A 24,384-nucleotide genomic window follows, 5' to 3' on the forward strand; every position below is an offset into this window, starting at 1 on the left:
ATAAAGAGCCCTGAAAAGACCTATGCATAGAACTTGTTTTTTTTAAATATGAAATAAGTTCAATGCTTTAGACTCGATGAAGTTAGACTTCTAAAAGATGCTGGTATTGAGTTTGGTCTAGGTGAAGTACATAAAAGACATGGAAAAAATTGTTAAAATCTGGAAGCATTCTAGACTCAGCTTTTTTCTTAAGTCTCTTTATATTCTTGCTTCTCTTTAGGAAAATCTAAACTGGAAATTATACAGAATGCATTTGGTTGGGTTTATATTAAAAACAAAACCAAAAAAACCTGATGTGGAGCTTATGTCAGAAGATTCATAATGTTCATTTCCATTCATACTACCCTGGCAATAACTCAAAATTTTGGAGAATAAATATGTAATAATTTAAGTTTATGATGTGATTTTTTTCTGCTTTGATTTCTTATTGTTTTTTTAATAACTAACTTATAGGACCGAATATATGAAATTGAAAGGTTTCTACTTTGCTTCTTACCATGTGTTTTAGTTTATAATATAAGCAGGTATACAAACAAAGACCAAACTTGGTGGGTTTATTTGGTGACATCTATAATTTTGTATTTTGGTTTGGACTGCAAATTAAGTACATAGGAGAGGATTTCTTCTGGGACAGAAAAACTAGTGTGGAGAGAAATATTTCCTTCGAGTGTTAGTTTTTAATAAGATATGGGTAAAATATGGTTTAATTTTCATTAAAAACAGTGTTTTCCTGAATTAAGGACTCTGAATACATAGACTTAAAGCTGTCAGCTAACAAGAATTGTTATTACAAACCATTTGCCTTCTGGAATTCCGGTGAGGCTCACAACAAAACCATTTGACTTCTCATAAAATAGGATAATCTCATGCTTTCTTTAAAGCAGTTTTTCTGCCTCCTAATATTTTATCTCCTTTACCTATATACTTCTGCTAATTAAGAAATTATTTTTTAAAAATAACTGGAGTTCCCGTCGTGGCGCAGTGGTTAACGAATCCGACTAGGAACCATGAGGTTGCGGGTTCGGTCCCTGCCCTTGCTCAGTGGGTTAACGATCCGGCGTTGCCGTGAGCTGTGGTGTAGGTTGCAGACGCGGCTCGGATCCCGAGTTGCTGTGGCTCTGGCGTAGGCCGGTGGCTACAGCTCCGATTGGACCCCTAGCCTGGGAACCTCCATATGCCGCGGGAGCGGCCCAAGAAATAGCAACAACAACAACAACAAAAAAAAGACAAAAAAGACAAAAAAAAAAAAAATAATAACTTTTTTCCCTAATGCTGCATGAAGTTATTTTTTGTAGAAATGGTAAGGAAGTACCTTGACCAGATTTATCTCATTTATTCTCAATACTTCTTTTAATGAAATAAAAATCATTTTAGTTTTATTAAAATAATGTAGGTATATAGCATATATGTACATATATGTATGTGTGTATATATATATATATATACATATAAATTGGAAAATTTAAATGTGCAGACGAATATATAATGTCTAGTTTTACGGCTTGGAGAAAGCCACTTAATATTTTGCTGAATATGATATTTTAATGTGTTATTTTAGATATGTTTTTAAATAGTGCAACCTTAGTCTTTCATGTAACATTTCATGATAAATAATTTACAAATAAATTTAAATAGGAAAAAAAATCTTATCTTTAATTTTTCAAAACAAATTTATTTTAGGGGGCTTAATGATAAATATATGTGCTGAAAAATAAAGATATTTGTGACTTGAAATATTTAAGCATAATATTCATTTGAAAATGAGAAGTTATTGTGACACATTTTTTGATTGAAGGCCTCTTGGTTGAAACATGAATCTGTATTCTTTTGAATCTTTATTAGAAAATGATGCTGGTTCTCCACAATCTCTGGCATGAGGTATAATAAACATAATATACAGACAGCCCCTTCAATAAGTGTTGTTGGGAAAACTGGACAGCCACATGAAAAAGAATGAAATTAGAACACTTTCTAACACCATACACAAAGATAACCTCAAAATGGATTAAAGACCTAAATATAAGACCAAATACTATAAAACTCTTAGAGGAAAATATAGGTCAAACATTCTGACATAAACCACAGCAATGTATTCTCAGATCCACCTCTTTTAGAAAAATGACAATAAAAACAAAAATAAACAAATGTGACTTAATTAAACTTAAAAGTTTCTGCACAGCAAAGGAAACCCTAAACAAAACAAAAAGATAACCCACACAATGGGAGAAATATTTTCTTTTTTTTTTTTCTTCTTCTTCTTTTTTTTTTTTTTTTTTTTTTGGCCTTTCTGCCTTTTCTAGGGCCGCTTCCCATGGCATATGGAGGTTCACAGGCTAGGGGTCTAATCGGAACTGTAGCCACTGGCCTATGCCAGAGCCACAGCAACGCAGGGTCCGAGATGCATCTGTGACCTACACCACAGCTCATGACAACACCGGATCCTTAACCCACTGAGCAAGGCCAGAGATTGAACCCACAACCTCATGGTTCCTAGTTGGATTCATTAACCACTGCGCCACAACAGGAACTCCAAAAATATTTTCAAATGAAGCAACTGACAAGGGGTTAATCTCCAGATTTATAAACACCTCCTACTGCTCAATACCAAAAAAACAAACAATCCCATCAAAAATGGGCAGAAGATCTAAACAGACAATTCTCCAAAGAAGACATACAGACGGCCAAAAAAACACATGAAAAGATGTTCAACATCACTCATTATTAGAGAAATGCAAATCAAAACCACTGTGAGGTACCACCTTACACCAGCCAGAATGGCCATCATCAAAACGTCTACAAACAGTAAGTGCTAGAGAGGGTGTAGAGAAAAAGGAACCCTATTACACTGTCGGTAGGATTGTAAATTGGTGTGACCACTGTGGAAAACAGTATGGAGATTCCTCAGAAGACTCAGAATGGAACTGCCATTTGATCCAGCAATCCCACTCCTGGGCATCTATCCAGAGAAATCCATGACTCGAAAAATCACATGTACTCCAATATTCATTGCAGCACTCTATACAATAGCCAAGACATGGAAACAACCTAAATGTCCATCCACAGAGGAGTAGATCAAGAACATGTGGTACGTATACACAATGGAATGTTACTCAGCCATTAAAATGAAAGAAATAATGGCGTTTGCAGCAACATGGATGGACCTAGAAATTATCCTGCTAAGTGAAGTCAGTCAGACAGTGAGATACCGGCATCAAATGCTATCACTTACATGTGGAATCTAAAAAAAGGACACAATGAACTTCTTTGCAGAACAGATACTGACTCACAGACTTTGAAAAACTTATGGTTTCCAAATTGGAGGTGGGGGGATGGGCTGGGGGTTTGGGATGGACATGCTATAAAATTTGGTTGTGATGATCCTTGTACATTTATAAATGTAATAAAATTCTTTGAGCAATAAAATAAATAAATAAATAAAAATAAACGTATTATGCAGGTTTTATCAGTTAACTGCTCCACCCCAAACTTCAGATCTAAAGCAGAAGTCACAAAAACAAGGAAAGTTTAAGGTTTATTCCTTAAATAAATTTATATGTGGCAAAATATACATTTGGTCAAGCAGTGATGGTGGTGGCAGAACTGAGATTCTGGACACAAAGATAAAAGTATCTGATGGGAGTGAAACCAGCAAAACAGTCTAACTAGCAATGACATTCTTCTGGGGTAGTAAGTCTATGTTCTTGGCAATCTGGGGTCATTTTCCTCCAAGGCTGTTTTCTTAGCTCGATATACAGCTATTTTTGTTAAATCTGTGAGCCACTAAATTATAAATATTTTTATATGGAATCTAATCAGTTTTAGTTTCTACCTTTGCAACCAGGAACCCCAACTTAGAATTACAGCGTATAAAGTTAGACTCTATCACTGTCAAGTGCAACCTCAAACTGACAACATAAATGAACCATCTTTAACTTGAAATAGTTATTCTCTGGCAATGAGATGTCTTATTTCTTTTTAAAGTGAAAAAAGTCATCTCTAGGTGGCTTCAATCTTGGTTTTAAAATGTTTAAATGACACAGTGTGGGTAGGGAAATGATGATATTTGATATAATAATAAGCTTCATTCCTCCCCATATTTTCTAAGTTACTAATAGTGACTATTATATTTGGAGTTTCCCAAACAACCATTTTAACTGCACTAATGATCAAATTGTATATCTGTTCATTAATTTCACAAGTATCTTCATGAAATTAACCAGACATATTCAAGCTTTATCTAACCATGCTTTTACAAATTAAGTACCTGTGAGTTTTAAATATTGTCAAGATTATTTTTGTTGCTCTTTATGGCTTATCATGATCTAAGATCAATGCTAGCGGTCTTTTGATTAGATTTTCTTTTTTTTTTTTGGCCCTGTCCACAGCTTGTGGAAGTTTCCAGGCCAGGAAGCCAACGCATTTCACAGCAGCAACCCAAGCCATTGCAGTGACAAGCCAGATCCTTAACCCACTGCACCACAAGGGAACTCCCTCAAATAGATTTTTGACATTGAGAAAAGTATTTAATTTCTTTTTTTCTTTTTTTTTTTTTGTCTTTTTGCCTTTTCTAGGGCTGTTCCCACGGTACATGGAGGTTCCCAGGCTAGAGGTCTAATCAGAGCTATAGCCGCCGGCCTACACCAGAGCCACAGCATCACAGGATCTGACCCACGTCTGCAACCTGCACCACAGCTCATGGCAATGCCAGATCTTTAACCCACTGAGCAAGGCCAGGGATCGAACGCGCAACCTCATGCTTCCTAGTCGGACTCGTTAACCACTGAGCCACGATGGAAATTCCTAATTTCTTTGTGCTTATTTTATCAAAGTAAAATCATGATGATATTTTAATCCAATTAATCTAATCTACTGCTTTTAATCTAGTAGTATTTCACCTAATCCTATAAGACAGATTTGTCTGTCATATAACTGATTCTTAGATCTATAGGGAAAGAAAAGATAAGTAATATTTCATCTAGGTTCTCAAAAGGCTTAGAAGAAGTGATGGTCAAAGCTAAGACGTGAGGCATAAAAACACATGTTTTTATAGTGGTCCTTTAAAATAAGGCAAATTTCTTAGAGGAAGTATTATTTGAGGTGGGCTTCAAAGGATGAGATTCGAATAGGTAGACCTAGAAAGGGGGATACTCAGAAATGGGAACTGAATTTAAAAGGTAAGAAGAGAAAAAATTGATATGACCTGTACTGTATTTGTAGAGGATATAACAAATACAGTTTAGAGAAAAAAATAACACTTGATATTCTGCCAATAAAATATGTCCACTGTTAACACTTAAAATTCTTCACCTAAAAAAACAATTCTTCTTCTCTCAGAGCATTGAAATATTTATAATTATATATAGACTTTTACACAGTTGGAATTACACAATACCCAGTATTTATTAACTTTTTCCTTTTTGCTTAGCACTATATCATGGATTTTTATAACATCAAGAAATATAGATATGTTGTCAAAACTTTATGGCTGCATAGTTTTCAGTTTTAAGTGTGGGTAATATTATTCTACCAATTCTGTAAAAGATTTTGTTTCCAATTAATCAATACTAAAAATACTGCAGTGATGAAATCATGACATATCTTTTATCTTTCTAAATACTAATTCCCATGTTTAATTAAAAGTTGGCGGAGTTCCTATTTTGGCTCAGTTGAAATGAACCTGACAATCATCCATGAGGACAGGGGTTTGATCCCTGGTCTCATTCAGTGGGTTAAGGATCCAACATTGCCCTGAGCTGTGGTGTAGGTCACAGTCAAGGCTTGGATCTGGCGTTTCTGTGGCTGGGGCATTGGCCCCCAGCTGTAGCTCTGATACAACCCCTAGCCTGAGAACTTCCACAATGCCGCAGGTGCGGCTATAATATACATAGTATACATTTTCTTTTATATTACCAAGTTGTCTAATAATAAAAGCCTTTAAAATAGACACTTTGGAGTTCCCATGTGGCTCAGTGGATTAAGGATCCAGTGTTGTCACTGCAGTGGCTTGGGGTTGCTGCTGTGGCACAGGTTTGATCCCTGGCCCAGGAAGTTCTGTGTGCTATGGGAACAGCCAAAAAAAAAAAAAAAAAAAAAAAAAGGACAGCAAAACAATAAAATAGACAATTTCAGCAAATGAACGAAAGACTATCTTGAGGGGAAACTGATATTTGGAAGGAGTTGATATCTGCTAAGTCCCATGTTTTATAAGCTTTGACCTGAAGACAAGTTATGGTTGTAGGGGAAGGCGACTGATGTTGCAAAGAAATTCTGCTGTCTTTCTGACGGGAGAAACCAGAGGGCAGAGAACAGAGTAGCAATAGTCACCTGAAAGTGGATATCAATGCTGGGTACAAAGCAGCCGGCATAGGAGTTTCAGCATAAAGACAGCCGCCTCTCTGGTTGAATCCTGAACTAGACATACTCAGCAGAGCCAGAGGATATAAAGTCAGGATGTCTATATGACTGAAAATTGAGAAGATATTCATAAGTTATTCTGTCAAAAGACGGAAAAAATGCTACGTTAAATTCTGTGTATTTGAACCGAATAGAAAATTGTGGTCTTATTTTCTAAAGCAATAAATAGATTTAGTGGCAGTGCCCTCTTTTTAGTTTTGATCACATGGGTCATTGTTATCCTCAGATAGAGGGGATTTCCTTTTTATTCCCTCTCCTTGTTTCATCACTTTGAATACCACTATTTACTGAAGATTTCCATAGAGAAATTGTTTCTAGCATATTTACTTTTTCCTACACATTAGTTCCAGCTCTGTGAGTTCCACTTCTGAAGAGAGATTGAAAGAAGTCTAAAAAATGAATGAGTATAAAAAGAGATTTATGTGTGTATTAAATAAATTGACTCCACATCATAGTTGTCTAACAGATCCAAAATTCTGAGGTGTATTAATTTAAGGCCTTATTGTGAAATCAGTCTTTTCTAAGACATAACCAGAAGAGTTTATTGGTAGGGAGCATTACCTCACTTGAGAATTGCTTCTATTTAAAGATTGTAAGAACAGGATTTTAATTAGGACCCATATTTGTTGTTTTAAAAGGTACAAAAAACACATATCTGATTTTTAAGTCTTTTATCTCAAATAGAGCTTGTTCTCCTTTCCATAAGATGCTAACGAGATGCTGACAAATGCTTGGTATTTTTAACATAATTAACAATAGGTTATTTTGAATCTTTCAGACTATTTTGCAATGTGCCTTTTGTTTTTTAATCTCCTTTAACTAGGCATCATGGAAATTAAAATATAAATAAAAATAAAAACTATTGAATTTTGATGGATTTTGAAGATATCCTATAATTCAATACCATAGCCCTTCCAGTGAATTTAGAATGTCTTGATCGTACCAAAGTGATTATAAGTTCTATGGTTGCAAAATTGAAGGAAGACATCGGAAGACACTAATTTTAATTAATTTAAGTTAGAGTGTATAATCAGAGTCTGAAAAGAAGTTCAAATTGCATCAAACTATAAAATAGCTAATGTAAAAATTGAAGGCCTTGGAGTTCCCGTGGTGGTGCAGCAGAAATGAATCCGACTAGGAACCATGAGGTGGTGGGTTCTATCCCTGACCTTGCTCAGCCGGTTAAGGATCCAGCGTTGCTGTGGCTGTGGTGTAGGCCAGCAGTTGTAGCTCCGATTAGACCCCTAGCCTGGAAACCTCCATATGCCTCAGGTGCAACCCTAAAAAATAATAATAATAAAAAAAATAAAAATTGAAGGCTTTGGTGGTAATTTATACACATAACTTGACCAAGTAGGATGAGAAGGCCATTGATCACAGGGTCAGAATCCTTGGAGGAGACTTTTCTTTACTCTTATGAAAAGCAAGAATTACACAGAATCCTCAATGACCCCCGCCCCCACCAGATTTTATGGTTCATCATTACAACCAATATAAATTCCCTCTACATTATAAAAATTACCTAGCTCTTGGATATTCAAGTTACCGGAATCATGACACTTGTTCTGATGTACCTTTAACCAGAAAACCTCTGGAAAATATTGGAATTACACGATAAAGGTCTTCTTCTTTTTCTTCTTCTTCTTTTTTTTTTTTTTAATGGCTGCATCTGTGGCATATGGAAGTTCTCAGGCTAGGGGCTGATGCAGAGCTGCAGCTGAGGCCTATGCCACAGCCATAGCAATAATGGATCTCAGCCTCATCTGCAACCTATGCAGCAGCTTGTGACAACCCTGGATGCTTAACCACCTGAGGGAGGCCACAGAGCAAACCTGCATCCTCATGGACACTATGTCAGGTTCTCAACCCACTGAGCCTCAAGAATTCCAAGACTATGGTTGTCTTCTAACCCAATTTGATAAATGTCTATCAAATATTTATATGCTGAAAAAGGATTGCAATTGTAGAAATATGAAAACATACCATTTCAGGCCAATATTGGGAGATAAAATATGACCTGGATCAATTGTCATTCATGTTGCTATGTGTCATATCGGCTCTAAACAATTGAAAAAGGAACATTCTCTTTTGTCCCGGGGAGGTGAGGGAAGATGGGAGGCTTGAATACTTTACATTTTAAAATAAAAGATTTTTGAGAGGTATTTAAGTAGGAATGGGATAGAGGAAGCAACAGATTTATAGATGAATGGCTATAAAATCTCAAACGAGTTCATATAATAGTAAACTGTAAATCGTACTGATTACATTGTAAGTGTACTTGATGGTTTTTCCCAATCTAGAGTCTCACTTTCAATGGAAGGGGTGCTTCTCTTATTTTCCTTTATGACTGGTGATCATTGATCCAGCCCCATTCTTCCCAGGCTCCACTGTAACCAAGCATATGCCTTTCAAGAGAGTAAAAAGGATGTGTCTTCAATGATTAAAGAATTATTTATATCACAATAATGGCACTTAAAGGACTCTGCCTTGTCCATCTACCTCCTGTGACATTCTATTGTAACTGCTTGGAGTTCTCAGAGAGAATTAAGGTAACTTTTACTGTTGGTTCTCTATTTGTTATTCACTTCATAAATATTCAGAGTATCAGCTACATGTCATACTTGTTTTAAGCAGTAGACATACATTAATGTACAGAGCACAAAGCAAAGGCCTCTTTTGCCTGGCTCAATGGATGATACTAATAGCAGTGAACAAAATAAGTGTCCTTGCACAGAGCTTATATCCTAGTGGGAGACACTAGCACTCATATACTGTCACAACTAACATAGTTCAGGACACAGAGACATGTTTCTCCGTATCTCTTGCTCTCCATCCTTGGGGAAAAGACAGATGCATCCCAGGACTGTGAAGATGTGTAGGTCATTTTTTTTCTTTCATCAGTAATAGACTCTGCTCTGGGATATAAAGAAAATTTGCGTGATGAAAATCTTTGGGTAGAGAATGTTTAATGAACTCATAATTAATCAGATTAACTAACTCAAAATTCTTCCTCTCAGATTACATGAATGCATTTTTTTAATAAAATGAAGTGCCATTTTACAATGGTGTCAACTATTCTTGATTCTTTCTCTTCTGATTTACAATTCTAAGGGTACTCAAGAATTAATGTGATGCTCTCAATAGTTGCACATTGATGTCTGTGGAATATTTTACAATACTAAACAGTTCATATTACTCTTAAAAGAGAATATATGTTGTTCCAGATGCAACATGCATGAAACATGATACCTATACGTTACATTGGTTTTTAGATCTCAGTGTTGCTTTACAAGGTGGTAAAATTGTTATGTAAATGATAATAGTTTATGTGATAAAATTAACATTTTTGTAATATGCTCTGAGAAAAATAATTTACTTTATGCAAGCTCATTTTAATGTTTAAAAACAATATGTAAAAATAATATGTAAAAATCATGGTTCATTTCCAAGTTTTATTTGATAATTTTGTTCATAATTTTAGTTGCCTTTACTTTAGCAGTCCAAAGTTTCTCTAAATTTAAATTAATTTTCAAAAATTATCAAATAATTACAAAATCAAGAAAGATTAATTTGGATATTATTATCAATGGAACACCAATTATGTGAAAATCTTGATAATAAGAAGGTGATTATTGACTTTGTTAAAATGGAGGCAAGAAAATTAAAACCATAAAATAAAGATATAATAATTTAGGAATTATGTATTAGTAAATCAAATATCCCTGGCTCAACCTTGTTGTAATACATAATAATAATTATAACATTTAATAATAATCCAACATATGGTAAATATCATTATATTTCTATTGAATTAGTAAATTAAGGTTCACATTTGGGTTTGTCAATATCAGCAGTTTCTTACATGTAGTATATGCTTTTGCAATTGACCATTTCCTAATTAATACATTTCCACATTCACTACCAGGCCTTTTCTTCCACAATTTGCCTAATCCCAACTTTTAATTTTTCAGAAAAGATCACTATGTAGCTAGAGAATTACTGGGTTAAAATATTTTCCCCCTTAGAGTTCCACATACGTTGTTTCCCTGTCTTATGAAATTTATTGTTTTGCATAATCTCTTACTAACCTGATTTTAGTTCTTTGCAGGTAATTTATTTTTCTTGGTTGGATATATTCAGAATTCTTTCCTTACTTTGACATTTAAAATTTTCAGATATGTTTCAAGACAGATATTCCTTTTATTTATTTATATTAGAAACAAGTTAAGGCTTTTAGTTTCCAAAACCAGGGTCTTTTCCTTTTTTTTTTTCCCTTATTATTTTGGGATTGCTTTCTTCTGAAAAAAATTTTTTTGATTATTGCTCCTATTCTCCTTGTTTTGTTTTCTTATAAAGAAATATTTATAAATAGCAACAATAACAACAACAACAACAAAAAAGACAAAAGACAAAAAAAAAAAGAAATATTTATTACTGTATAATAATTTACTTATGGTGAAAGGGGCAATGCAAATTATTTGAGGAGAGTAATAATCATGTTATTTCTTCACTGGATTACACACCTAAAACATACTGTAGTAGTATTATATTTATAGGTTAAAAATAATACAAAAACATTCCAAAGAAAATAAAACAAAACTGTATACCAGAAAGCTCAACAGAGAATGTATTTACCTGTTCAGACTTAAGTTTATCATAAGCCTTGACAATTTAATTGTGGTAGTCTGTTTCAGATTACCCAACTGAGCATCATGTGACTCTTTCCTGTCCATTATCCCACTCCTTTCTGTCTTTATTTCCCACATATCCTCAGCAGACCCTCCACGCCGACTGTGGTAGAGTCTACAGCCCCACAGCATTACACACTTTTCTGTATTAAATGCCCTTTCCCTTAAATCTTTTGATGTGATCAAATTTACCTGAAGTACCTCTTGCTGTTTGAAAACTTTTCTCACTACTGAAGCTACAAAGATCATTTCCTCTGTAGTTTTCTATATAACAGACTGTTTCATTATCAGGCCCGATAAACACATATAGCCAGAGTGTTAATGTGAGGATGCTTATCAGTCGATTCCCTATAACCACCATGGAGATGAACAAATGTGTGGCAGTAATGACTTTGCCAGGTAACGCCATCACAGTGAGCCCTTATCAGCAATATGGTTTAATCCTGGCTTGATTCCCATTTCTTCCAATCTCACTTCTTTCATATGGCTCTCTCTTCAACCAGGCAAACATTTCCTGGGTGTAAGGGAGGCTGCTACCCATGCTTTCTCTTCTCTCACGTTCCTCTTTGCTTATCTCCCACTTACTCTCTGCTACTTTCAAAATTTCCTGTTACCTCCCATAGGTCCCTTAAACAGAAATGTTTTACCTTGTTTAGCAATTTTCAGTCACTCAGTGCTGTTCAGCATACAGCCATCTTTCCATAGCCTTGGGAATTGTTGCATCATCATAGACCCTCGTCATGGCTGAGTGTTTGGGGACTGCTTGTCCTCAATCCTTTGTACAGTCCTAGGAGGTCTTACATCTCATTTCTCCAAAAGAAAGGAAACTGTTGTCCTGCAACCAACCCCAGCCCTGCTTGCATCTCCACTCCTCTTCTCTCGCTTATTTCCTTATTTATCTGCAAATTTACTCTCTCACCTCTGTTTGTTTTATCTGATCACTTCTCTCAACATATGCTTTCCCTTCCCATCTGCTCCTTAGGTGAAGGTAGATCTACAAATGCTATTCTAAGTATGGGGTGTTAGGCTCGCTTTGAAAGATCTTATCATGCTGTGCTTAAAATCTTGTTCTGAAATTTTCCTCAGTCTGGGAGAGAGGAAAATGTATTCCATGGTGGTTAGGAAGCTAGGATTAAAAGAGCATGCTTCAAGATCCCAAGCTTATTAAGTCTTCTGTTTTAGCTTTAAAAAGCAGATAAATATGAATTTTAGTTCATAATACAACTTGATTTTCTCCCTGAGATTCAGTATCAGTCTTTAAAATCATAATGGACAGAAACAAAACAAATAATAAAGAATTATGCTAGCTCATATGAAAAGTTTTGTTGCCAAAAGAAGCAGAGATATGAATTCAAGTCTGGTGAAGGCTGTTTTCTTGTGTTAAAATCATCTTAATTGTCTTTTAGTTTAAAAGCTGCAAGCATTCTTTTGAAATGGCAGTGTTTGCGAAATTGTGCCACTAAGGAACTAATCCATTCTTGGCAACATAAAAAAAAGAAACAATTCTTTTTGTGGTCAGAGTTATATCTCTGTAGATTATATTCCCTTTGTTTAAAAAATGTGTTTTTAAAAAAGCATATATTTAGACTTGACTTTGCCTGAAAATTATGCTTTAACTTCTGCAGGGTTGTGTGTGTAGGTGTGTGAGCTCTTGTTTAAGTGGTTGCTTTGATTGTAGAGGGAACATGAAGGCTGTAGCAAGGATGTTAGACATAATCCTTACCTCATCCTGATGGAAGGATACTAAACAAGATCAGAATTCTGGATGTGGCAGAATCCAAGCTGCACTGGATGGGACTACTCAAGTTCTATGCGTGTTGTTGTCTTCTTCACATACTTTGTCTTACTCGGTACTCACTCACAGCAACTGTTTCTCTTGACTGTGATTTCCTATTTATTACAACTAGGAGTGGCCATATGATGCTGTTTGGGACAACACGACATAAGCAGAAGTGAACTGGGTAGGTCTCCTGGGGATTTGTTTGTTTTCCAATAGAAAGAAACAGAGGTCCCCATTTAGAAGACCTTCCTACATCTTCCTGATTTAAATGTAGGTATGTAACTGAGAGAACTGTTTAGCCACCATGACAAGTCACTCCAAAAAAGTCACAGAAATGATGTCCTTGACATTGTTGAGCCACTGAAACATTAACAACATCTTGTTATCTCCTGATACTAAACTTCACTCCCATGGACCATGTGACTTCTCTGCATGGTAATGAGTATAACTCATTATTATTCTAAGACATTATGTACCTTGAACTAAGGTAAATCATGGATGTTGTGCTTTAGAAAAAGAGAGACATTTTCTCATTTCTGGGTCATGTGTCCGTTGAGGCTGGAGGTAAAAGACAAAATACCTGTGGCGTATCCTCAGTAGTAAAAGAGCTGGTCCCAAGTACACAGGAGCAGAGGTGAGACTTAGCAGAGTATCATTTTCTAGATGACGCTGAGAATGAGCTTAAAACTTTTGAACAGGAGTTCCCATTGTGGCTCAGTGGTTGGCGAATCTGACTAAGAACCATGAGGTTGCGGGTTCGATCCCTGGCCTTGCTCAGTGGGTTGGGGATCTGGCATTGCCGTGAGCTGTGGTGTGGGTTGCAGATGTGGCTTGGATCCCACGTTGCTGTGGCTCTGGAGTAGGCCTGGTGGCTACTGCTCCAATTTGACCCCTAGCCTGGGAACCTCCATATGCTGCAGGAATGGCCCAAGAAATGGCAAAAAGACAAAAAAAAACAAAAACAAAAACAAAAAAAAACTTTTGAACATATGCCCGCAGACCAATGGGGAATCTTTCTGAGTGCTTGCCTTCTCTTTCTCTTTCTCTGAAGCTTTAGTAAAATATTGTTGGATGATGAGTCTGGAGTTAGTTGGACCAGAAAAGAAAATAAAACTCTTTCCATGCTTGATTTTGAATAATAAAAGAGAGTTCCAATACTTCTTATTAGTCCAAAGTGTCCACAACAGGTAACAGCGGTGTCTACATGACGGTGTTCTCATTGTGACCAGAGGCAAGGGCATGTCGACTGAAAGAGTTCAAAGGAGAATGAGGTATGTGACATGGTGCTGAGCACATGTGATGGGATCCCCTGGGGAGCTCTCAGAAGCAACTGGACACGCGCTGGAGACACACCTGCGCTCTGCATGGGAAAGACTCTACATTATCATACATTTGGGCCTTCATGGAAATGCGGTTTAACCACGATGTAAAGAGCCAGTGAGCCCAGGAAACGATTAGGTTCTAAGTGTTTATATTAATATGAAAAGTTTTACTTACTTATAAGAAGTAAACTTTTTCAGCTTTTCTTCTTCATCATTAGATGTGATGCTGTGGCTTTCAGCATTCCTTCTGGAGAAAGAATAAGACTTAGTTAAAGAGTGCTGATACGGCCTACCAAACCCAGTATCCAGGAGATTTTTTCTCTTAGCTTTGATTTTATTGTATTTTATGAAACCAGAACTTTATAAATAGGGCATTATGTGGAACATTATAATTTTTTAAATTTTGTTGGAGCACCTACCAGGAAAGAGGTCCAGGATGTTGCTAATGGAGTAGTTTGATACAATGTTGCTTATGAAGTGTAATATGCTAAAAATATCTCTGATTCACTGATTAGTTTGATTTTTCCTCTTAGGGACATTTTTATTGATGAAGGTAGATTCATGATTTTTACAGTATCACCAATGCTTTATTTTTTTATTTACTTATTTTTTTTTTTTAGGGCTGCAATTGCAGCATAGGTTCCCAGGCTAGGGGTCTAATCAGAGCTGTAGCCTCCAGAGCCACAGAAATGCCAGATCCGAGCCGTGTCTGCGACCTACACCACAGCTCACAGCAACGCCGGATCCTTAACCCACTGAGCAAGGCCAGGGATCAAACCCACAACCTCACGGTTCCTAGTCAGGTTTGTTAACCACTGAGCCATGATGGGAACTCCCAATGCTTTAATTTTCATCATAAATAAATAGTTTTAGGTAACTCATAGACTGGAAGACCACAGCGGTATGTTCAACTATGCAACTTTATTTCATTGTCGTAATCATGTTAAATACAATAAAAATATTCACTGTGTGCCTTGCAGTTACTGATAAAGAATGATCAAAAATTAAAGAAAATTCACTAAATTACTCATATCATTAAGATAAACAATGAATTCGTTCAAATATCCAGTTGTTTACCATTTGTTTTGAAGAAATGTCTTTTTCACTAAAGAATACTAACTGTATAACACTGAATTTGAAAACTATGGCTAGGATCTTTTCCAACAAAGCAAGCTTATGTTTGTGTGTTGTGAAGTAAGTCAATTTTAAAGTTTCTGCTCCATTTCCTGACAAATTTGCTTAGAAAAGACATATATTCAAACAACGGCTTTTATTAAATTTTTGATTTTGTCATCTCATTGACAGCTTGAGAAAAATCAAGAGGCAAACCTTTGGAGAAAACGTAGCTCAGGGAATGATGAAGTAACTCGGGGTGCCCCTAACACTGGCTGGGTGACAGGCTGGGCACACGAGCATGTCCTCCATTGTGATTGTCATATATTTGGCCCCACATGGTCATTTATCCACATTTTTTTCCCTAATGTATATCAGGCACATTGATAAACTCACAGGCTGTTGAAAATATGTCTCACTGGTATGAGAACTGCAATTTTAATACTTTTTATTGTGTTAAATGCATTGTATCTACTATTTCGTCTGCTTTATTTCATTTACACTCCCCCCAAAACATACTCAAAAATAAAAAAACAAACATATACTAATAACAAAAAATACTTTAAGATCTAATATTGGATATCAGAAAATTTTCTATTTTCCACAAAGAATGTGGTTAAATCACATTCCCAACTTTTCTGCTAATAAGAGGCATAGCGGGGATTTGAAGCCACAAATCTAACCTCAGAGATTGCCTCTGACACATGACTCATTTGGTCATCAAGGGATTTAATAACAGGTTTATCTTCATAGAAAACACCTTTAAAAGACTGCCATCAATGGTCGGTAATGCTGCAAAAGTCCTATTTTCTCTCCTATTTCAAAGTTGTTCAAAACCTCTGGAACCTTCCTGTGAAATCTAAAGTTGGCTCTTGTACGCGGCGGCAAAGGAGAGATTGAAGAAAGAGGCAGACCACTTCAGACGGACAGGTGCCAAGTTTAATAGGCAAGAGAATTTACATATACGGCTTATCTCAAGCGGCTGCAAAGCAAGCAGATCTCAACACCAGCCTGGCAGAATCTTAAAAATCTACAGAGGCTTTAACTGGGTTCGGTCATGCACAGTCCAGATGGTCTCAACAACACATTTCTCTCAAGGCTGCTCCTACTGTGGGAGTGATGGACAGAACAGGAAAGGGAGGTGAGGAGCCTTCCATTGCCTGGGTCTAGCTCTCAGGTCAACTGGCGGTCACAACCTCTCAATGACTTCCTCCAAAAAAAGGCAAAGACCAAAATGTAACCATTAACATATTGTAAAGTAAATCAGTTATATCTTAATAGAACTCATTATTTCCATATCAATTGATAAAAGAATATTTTTACATCTGGTTCATCTTTTTTGTCTTTTGTCCTTTTTAGGGCTGCACCCGTGGCATATGGAGGTTCCCAGGCTAGGGATCGAATCGGAGCTGTAGATGCCAGCCTACGCCAGAGCCACAGCAATGCAGGATCCAAGCCACATGTGCAACCTACACCACAACTCATGGCAACACTGGATCCTTAACCCACTGAGCAAGGCCAGAGATCGAACCCTCAACCTCATGGTTCCTAGTCGGATTCGTTTCTGCTGCGCCATGACGGGAACTCCTGGCTCATCTTTTTAACATAAAATTCAATTGATCCTTTGTCCTGTTCTCTTCTAGTTGCATGATTTCACTTTCCAAAGTAATTCTTCAAGAGAATTTGGTGGAAACTTCTGGCAACATTTATTACTAATTATACCTATTTTTTTATTTGTTCCTTGCCCAGAGTGTTTTGCAGTTTTAAGTTGCAAACAGTCTGGTAGTTTTTCTTAAATATTTGCAAAATTTATTTTTGATCATGTAATTCAATTATTGAAAAAGAAAAAACAAAAACAAAAACAAACTCTTTGGGCCCATTTTTTTCCCCCACAATAATACAAATTATAGTTTAAGGAATGATCTCAGAGCTGCCAGCACGTTCATACACCAATGGCTGTATCTTACCTCTAATTGGCCAGTTGTGGTGCTGTGGTGCTGTTTTCATTGTGGACAATGTTATATCTTTAATAACGACCAAAGATTTGGAGTTATTACAGATATCCCTTATTATCTGGAGCATTTTCATCAGGCTGTAGATGAATAGTTCAAATTACTGTCTTGTAATAATTAATCCAAGTTCTCAATTAAAAATACAATTTTAAAAGCTAACAGTTGAAAGGTACATAGGCAGATTGTCATTTTAGGAGTTGGTTGTTAATTATTAGCTGTCAGCCATCAATTCCCTTTCCTCAGTAAAGCCTGATTGCCTTTGGGGATAAGCCTGGCAGCTCCTTCCCGCCAAGAGCCAGGCCTGACGATCAGGGTCGCTGCCTCATCCTTTCCCTTCCTCTTTGTCCTAAGAGCAGGTTCATCCGCTAAGACTGCAAACAGGCTGCAAAACGGCAAATGTCTCAAGGATTTAAACTGAAAGCCTTAGCCAGATTCTGAGGATCTCTATAAACGGCCCTCATCGTTTCTCTAGGAATAGATCTCAAGCTAAGCTTCCTACGTAATCTTCGAGTCTAACAAGTTCAAAACTCTTTTTCTTTTGTAAATATCTCATTTCTCTTTCCACATTTTTGGTCTGTACCTTGTACTACTGCTGGATTTTTGCTTAAAACTTGTTTTTTTTTTTTCCCCTTCATCAATATGTATCCTAATGATTTATTCTTTTAACCTACAACATTTATCCCTGATTTCTCAATCCTGTGATAATCTCTTGTGCTTTTGATCTTCCATAGCATTTACACATGTAACTTGGAGTACTAGATTATTATTATATATATTAGTGCCTTTGGACACTAGATTATACATTATTTGTAGTATTCTAAGTGTAGTTTTTTGGAGTTCATGTTTCTCAATAAATTTGTAGACTCCATAAAGACAAAGGCCTCTTTCAGCAACCAGCATATTGTGGCAGATATAAAATAACTGTTCAAATATTTTTGTCGAATTGAATATTACCATATGTTTTTGGTCATTTCTGACAATCTGTAGAGAGCTATTTTAATTACCTAGCCTTTATATAGCTTAACGACTTTTGTAAGCTCAATAATGCCAAGTTTTTCTGGCCCAGAACAAAAACTGAGGTGCCAAATATGTTGGAACTCTGTACATAAATTCATTTAAATCAAATTCTATTTGTCTTGATTTCTTAACCTGAAAATGTACAATTACATAATTCATCTCATGAGCTTTATCTTATGAGAAAGAAGGCAATATCATTAGACTTCAAAGGAAAGTCAAGATTATTCTATAAATCTTTTGATTCCATTAAATAGACTTTGGATTTGTGGCTATATATGTCATGACAATTATAATTTAAGGGATCTAACAAATATTAATTTAACATTTACTCTGCAGAAGCCTCTATGCAAAGTGCCAGAATAAGATGCAATTACTACATGGAGAAGTTGACAATATGTGATAAAAAGTATAAAGATATAATTAATTAGATGTACAATAAGATATACATGTGTAGAGTGCTATGATAACATAAATAGGAATATATTGTGTAAATGTTGCATGAAAATGAACCCACTTTTCCACCTATATCTACAGCCGTCTACTAATGTGTGTTTTGTCCATTATGCTCTGAACAGAAGATATCATGGTGTTGGAACATCAGTAGAATAGTATAAAGCACACAGAATTTAGATACATAAAATCAGGATTCGAGCACCAACAGTCACCATCTATTATGTGACCACAAGGAAGTTATGAAGTTACTTGTGTCACTTGCTACATTATATTTACTTATTTATCTATTTACTTATTTATCTTTTTAGATCCACACCCTCGGCATGTGGAAGTTCCTGGGCTAGGGTTCAAATTGGAGCTTGAGCTGCCGGCCTACACCACAGCCACAGCAATGCCACACAGCTCATGGGCAACGCTGGTCCCTTAACCAACTGAACGAGGCCAGGGATCAAACCCACATCCTCATGGATAATAGTCGGGTTCTTTACCACTGAGCCACAATGGGAACTCCATTTGTTATACTATTTTTAAAAAGTAATAATATCTACTCAAATTATCATACTAAGATATTGATAATTTATAGAGAAAATTACCTATAGTCTATTTCTTGCTACTTAATTCTGGACAAGATGAAGAAAATGCATGTTGATTATTAGGTTTTTCTTCCTCTAAATAATATCGCTATATTCGTTTTGGCTCTCTCTTCATGCCCCTGCCCAGGTCTGGAAAATGGAAGTTGTGATGACATTAATGGACTGGGTTCAGAGAATTGTGTCTCCAAGGGGACAGTGAAGAGCTGACCATTCCGTATGAGTTTTCATAAGCTGGCTAGAGAAATATTTCTTTTTTAGTAATGTCAGATATAATGTCCTAAAGTGAGACTACAAGGATAAGTATCTTCTACTCTTATTCTCCTAAAAGCAGCCTATCTCTGATGGGGATGGAGTAGGAAGAATGTGGCAAGGATAGCTCATGGTAGAGGCTAGTGCTTCTACACATAAGGTAAGCTAAGCCATCTCTGAAGAATGTCAGTGAGGTTCCTGGAACAGTTATGATCCAGTAACTGAAAAGGGGGGAGTCACTAAATGCCCATCAATAGAGGAATGGATACAGAAAATGTAGAACATATATGCAATGGAATATTACTCAGCCATAAAAAGGAATGAAATAATGCCATGTGCAGCAACATGGATGTACATAGACATTATCATACTAGGTGAAGTAAGTCAGACAGACAAAGACAAGTATCATATGAGATCACATATGTAGAATTTTTAAAATGATACCAACTTATTTGATAAAACAGAAACAGACTCACAGACTTTGAAAACAAACATATGGTTACTAAAGGGAAAGAGAAGAGAATGGATTAGGATTGAAAAAGGCACACTTTTGCATAAGGAACGGATGAGCAACAGAGACCTGCTCTATGGTGCAGGGAAATCTACTCAGTGTTCTGTGATAATCTGTATGGGAATGGATATGTGTACACGTATGTGTATGACTGTATCACTTTTGTCTACAGCAGAAATTAACATAACATTGTAAATTAAATCTATTTCAATAAAATTAAATTGAAAAAATCAAAACTACTATGAGGTACCATCTTACACAAGCCAGTACGGCCATCATCAAAAAAATCTATAACAATGTGGAGAAAATGGAACCCTCTTACACTGTTGGTGAGAATATAAATTTGTACAGCCATGATGGAAAACAGTATGGAGGTTCCGCAAAAAGCTAAAACATAGGACTACTGAATGATTCTGCAATCCACTGAACAGCAATGCCTCTCCTGGGCATCCATCTGGAGAAAACCATAGTGTGAAAGGGCACATGCACCCCTATGTTCATTGCAGCACTATTTACAACAGTCAAAATATGGAAGCAACCTAAATGTCCATTGACAGAGAAATGGATAGAGAAGATGTGCATGCAATGGAATATTACTCAGCCCTAGAAAGAATGAAATAATGCATTTGCAGCAACATGGATGAACCTAGAGATTATTATACACTTATAAGTGAAGTCACTCAGGCAGTGAAAGACAAACATTAAAAGATATCACTTATATGTGGAATCTGGAAAAAAAAAAAAGGGTACAAATGAACTTATATGTAGAAGAGAAACAGACTCACAGACTTTGAAAATAAACTTGTGGTTACCAAAGGGGACAGAGGTAAGGGGAGGGATGGACTGGGGGACTGGGATTTGCATATGCACATCGTGGTCTATGGAATGACTGGGCAGCATGCACCTGCTGTATAGCACAGGGAACTCTACCCAGTAGTCTGTGATGGTCTATATGGGAAAGAATCTGGAAAAGAATGGATGTGTGTAAATGTATAACTGAATCACTTCGTTATACAGCAGAAAATGTCACAACATTGTAAATCAACTATACTTAATAAAACTTTAAAAAGTGAAAAAAAAATTAAATAAAAAATCCCACTGCTACATAAACCTTAATAAAATCCCTTACAAAATATATACAACCAAGAATAAGTCCAATAGGATTATAAAATTAAAGTATTGACTTGTTAAAAAAAATTAGTAAATTTTGACTTGCAGCTTCTGATCTGGTACATAAGGAGCTTAGAAGTTGCCACTATAACAATAAGTGAAAGTTGAAAAAACTGAAGAAGGAACAATACTTCTTAGATCTGTCAGAGAAGTAAAGTCAGATCAAATCACTACCCCCAAAACTGGAGAGATAAATAGGCAAACACAGAGAACCACATCAGACTGTAGCAGAAATCCACAAGCAGAAACCTCCACAAGAACCAGTTCTAGGATAGGCAAGCCTGAACTCTAACTGGCAAATTGCTGGAGCTCAGTGTGTACAATCCTAAGAGCTGAAAGCTCCAGGGACATCCCACTCATGAAGGTGAAGAGCGACTTATGCTCTTGTGAGTTTTAGCTCCAGGAGCCCTAGCAGTTCTCACAGTGAAGACAGAGGAAAAACGAGTCCCTCGTACTTCCAGAGGAAAGAAGGGATATGTAACCATCTTGAAATATGCCAGAGCATTCTACCTTTACAAGGCCTGCCCTCAGGAGAAATAACCTGCTGGAGGTTTATCAGAGCCGAAGTGACCTTAGGGAAGGGAAATCCCCAACTGTAGCCTTTCCCTGGGGAAAGGGAAATATCAGCATACACCCCTCTAGACCTCCTTTCCCACCTAAGGGGGGAGGGACATACTCAGAAGCACTAGTCAAGTTCACAGAATGGGGCACAGGTACATCAAGACAACACACCTAATGAGAGAACACTCCCCTCCCCCACAACTTACCACTACATTACGAAAGTTCTATTCAACACAGTTCCTGTTACCTAGCACATCATGTCTGCCTTTCAGCAAAGAAATTGCAAAGCATACTAAAAGGAAAAAAAAAAAATGGCTTGAAGAGACAGAAAAAGCATCTAAGCAAACAAGGAATAGGTATAACACCAAAGGCATGATTCATGGAAAAAAGAATTGATAAGCTGGACTGCATTGCAATATAAACGTCTTCTCTGGAAAAGACATGAAGAGACTGAGAAGACAAGCCAACCACTGGCATAAAATATCTGTGAAAGACATATATGATAAAAGACTGTTACCGAAAATATATTAAGATACCTTAAAATTCAACAATAGGAAAATGAACAAACTCATTTAAAAAATGGGCAAAATACCTAAAGAGACATGCTGCCAGAGAAGATATGCAAATGGCAAAGAATATGTACTTCTTTAAAAAATATTGAATATTGTTTGGAAATAGATTGTTTCAGAAGTATAGACTCAGAATCTTGAGAGGGAACAAATGAAGCAGTTAAAATGGAAACAGAATGAAAAAATCTTTGGCTCATTTCTTAGTTGTGACCTTCAGTATTCATGTCAACTTAGGAAGGCCCTTAATTTCCTTAGATCCAATTTCTTCATCTATATAAAGTTCACTAGCATCCGTACTATGATAATTACTGTGATAATTAAAAGTGGGTCCTTGTACAAGCACTATGGAAAACAGTATGGAGGTCGCTCAGAATACTAAACCCAGAATTGCCATATGATCCAGCAATTCTACTCCTGGTGCATATATTTGAACAAAACTGCAATTCAAAAAGATACATGCATGCCTGTGTTCAGAGAAGCACTATTCGTAGTCGCCAAGACATGGAAACAACCTAAATGTCCATTGACAGATGAATGGATTAAGAAGATGTAGTGTGTGTGTGTGTGTGTGTGTGTGTGTGTGTGTGTATAAATATAAATAGTGTATAGTGTATATATAATAGTGTATAGTGTATATATATTATATATATAATAGTGTATAGTGTATATATTATATATATAATAGTGTATAGTGTATATATTATATATATTAGTGTATAGTGTATATATTATATATGTAATAGTGCATAGTGTATCTATATTATATATAGATAATGTATAGTGTATATATATATTATATATATATAATGGAATACAACTCAGCCGTAAAAAGAATAAAGTAGTGCCATTTACAACAACATGGACGCAATGAGACATTCTCATACTGAGTGAAGTAAGTCAGAAATAGATAAATATCATAGGATATCACTTACACATGGAACCTAAAATATGGCACAAATGAACCTATCTACAAAACAGAAACAGTCTCACAAACATAGAGACCTACTTGTGGTTGCCAAGGGGGAGAAGGAAGAGGGTGAGATGGACTGGGAGTTTGGGGTAGTAGAAGCAAACTATTACATTTAGAATAGATAGACAGTAAGGTCTTCCCATATAGCACAGGGAACTATATCCAATCTCCTGGGATAGACCATGATGGAAAATAATATTACTTTTTTTTTTCTGTCGTTTGTCTTTCCTAGGGCCACACCCGCGGCATATGGAGGTTCTCAGGCTAGGGATCCAGTCGGAGCTGTAGCTGCTGGCCTACACCACAGTCACAGAAATGCCAGATCTGAGCCACTTCTGCGACCTACACCACAGCTCAAGGCAATGCTGGATCTTTAACCCACTGAACGAGGCCAGGGATCGAACCCTCAACCTCATGGTTCCCAGTCGGATTTGTTAACCACTGAGACACAACGGGGAACTCTGGAAAATAATATTAAAAAAAGAATGTGTATGTGTGTGTGTGAGAGAGAGAGAGAGACTGGGTCACTTTGCAATACAACAGAAATTGGCACAACTTTGTAAATCAACTATAAAAATAATAATAATAATACCCATATCCTTACTGAGAAAGAGCACGAGGAAGAGGAGAGGGGAACCAAGCCCATTGACTGATAAACAGGAAGTCTTCAGAAATAGTTACTCCGAGTTCCCATAATGGCTCAGTGGAAACAAACCTAACTAGTATCCATGAGGACACAGGTTCGATCCCCGGCCTTGCTCAGTGGGTTAAGGATCCAGCATTGCCATAAGTTGTGGTGTAGGTTACAGACGTGGGTTAGATCTGGCATTGCTGTGGCTGTGGTGCCGGCCAGCAGCTGCAGTTCCAGTTCAACCCCTAGCCTGGGAATCTCCATGTGCTGTGGGTACAGCCCTAAAAATATCAAAAAGAAAAAAAAAAAAAAGAGAGAGAGAGAGAGAGAG

General features: G+C 36.5%; 1 long non-coding RNA gene across 1 annotated transcript in view; it reads right to left on the reverse strand.

Moving 5' to 3' along the window:
* Positions 1–10,828: 10,828 nt before the first annotated feature.
* LOC146403585 (uncharacterized) overlaps positions 10,829–24,384 on the reverse strand; it is a 276,598-nt gene continuing 263,042 nt past the window's right edge. Inside the window, exons 4-5 of the long non-coding RNA XR_014804490.1 lie at positions 14,380–14,451; positions 10,829–14,128 (exon numbers count right to left, since the gene is read on the reverse strand). This is a non-coding gene — a long non-coding RNA (uncharacterized LOC146403585). The remainder of the gene's footprint in view (positions 14,129–14,379; positions 14,452–24,384) is intronic.

Source organism: Sus scrofa, chromosome 5 (assembly GCF_054392235.1).
Source record: "Sus scrofa isolate SSC_HxYL_T2T_F1_AM1 chromosome 5, Sscrofa_HxYL_maternal_Yorkshire_Landrace_v2.0, whole genome shotgun sequence".
NCBI classification, from domain to species: Eukaryota; Metazoa; Chordata; class Mammalia; order Artiodactyla; family Suidae; genus Sus; species Sus scrofa.